We start from the raw sequence: 1,893 nt of genomic DNA, 5'->3' as shown, positions 1-1,893 counted from the left end.
TTTTGCATTGTTCATCTGTGGTTTGTGATATAGTGAATGAATCTTCACATTTACAGTTTTACCAAATTAACTGGATCCTATTCAAAGTCACAGTAAGTTCTTTAATACACATCAATTTCACAGTCTGTCTCAAGAAACTATGGGCACTAATTGAGTCAGTAGGGCAAATCTCTTGTGCACATCAAGCTGTTATTACTATTATAGTTAACCAACAGATAAAATTTTTTTTTTTTTTTTTATTTGATACTGATTAACTGACACGTGGAAGTCCCTCATTTCTGTATTTCCGCATTTCAAATAGAGATTCATTGCAAACTAACAGCTACCATGCTGAGCCACTTACTTTTTCCTTGCTCCCTCCATTTGCATGGTTTTGGTGTAATTTTATTTTCACGCTGTGGAACTGCCGGCTGATTAGCCCCTCAAATGAACTCCAAACAGATTATTTTGAAAAGAGATTTCACCCTCAACTTGCAGCTGCACGGCATCTGTTGGACCTGCAAAGGCCAATTTGGCTTATGAGTAGTTTAATCACATTCACCGTGTAAGCGGTACACGAAGGGAAAATATTGCACAACAAGCACGGCAGCAGGGTGGCCTAACATTGTCCTATAAATGGGAGGCTACAGTTTCAATCCCACAGCAGCTCTGCCCCCCGTCAAAGTGTCCTTGAACCAGACACTGAAGCCCTCCTTGCTCGCCCACACCGAGCTGCCCTGGGTGAGAGCATCAGCTAAACGCTTAAAATGTAAATGTAACCGAACAGGAGGAGCCTGCCGGGAGCACAAGGGCCTGTTTCTAGGAGAGCTGTGGAGAGGATAGTGTGGCTCTGGAGGGCAGAGACTGTATGCTAACACACTGAATGCTAATCAGACTCTTAAACAGCAGGCCTGCCAGTCGCCCCATGGCTCGCCCTGTTTGCAGGGGAGCAAAAACACATGAAATTTTATTACACAAGCCTGGTTACACAAGGCTGCTTACAAAACCTGGCAAATGTTGCTCATTATAATGAACAGTAAATGACAAAAAGGGCAGTACACGCCAAAAAAAAAAAAAAAAAAAAAAACTATTAATAATAAGGCACATGACACATGATTCAAGAAAATTCTGGAAACAAGTTGATTCGTGTTGCAAACAAGTGGGATTATTTCATTCCATTGGCAGATTTTTTTTTTTTTTTTTTTTTTTTACCCTTTTGGAAGAAAAATAAAATTTTAATACTGGATATGAGAAGAAATGACTTGTCAAGGCAGAGATTTTTTTTGCAGTGTTGAACAGCCTTTAACCGTGCAGACCAGTGGCTGGATTGCTCACATACAAAACCGCATTATAGGCAGAAAATACTTTACCAAATGGTATTTAATTATTAAAACAATGGAAATTTTTAGTTACAATAGCTACAATTTAGTTACAATGCTGGTCAAATGACATCATGCAAACCTGAATAATCTGAGGAAGTTGCGCATTTAACCTCACTCTGTAAATGTTAAACAGCAAAGTACTCAAAAATGTAGTGTTTCCTCATGCTATGACATTGCTGGGGCTGTGTGACCTTGTTTTTCAAATCTGATTATCGGTAATGATTTCCATATTGAGGGTAACCTTCCCAATGTGCTTCTCTACAAGCTGATATTGAAACCTGTTGCTGTATAAACAAGAGGATGGAGAAGCAATGTCGTCAAAAATGCTGTCATCAGTATTTGGCAGGTGGCTGCGTGGTTGGTAATTCACACCGCATGCTTACGTTTTTTTCCTGGACAAGAACTCAAGACATGCATGATACACTGTCGGGTCAGACTCGCTTGTTTTTGCTGCTGTACCAGTTATGTGGTCTTGATATGATGTAAGAGGTGTTAGTAGCTGGGTTTCCATCCACCTATTTTTATTCGCATT

The sequence above is a fragment of the Myripristis murdjan genome, chromosome 13 (genome assembly GCF_902150065.1).
Source record: "Myripristis murdjan chromosome 13, fMyrMur1.1, whole genome shotgun sequence".
Lineage (NCBI taxonomy): Eukaryota > Metazoa > Chordata > Actinopteri > Holocentriformes > Holocentridae > Myripristis > Myripristis murdjan.
Note: the sequence above shows the minus strand (reverse complement) of the source record.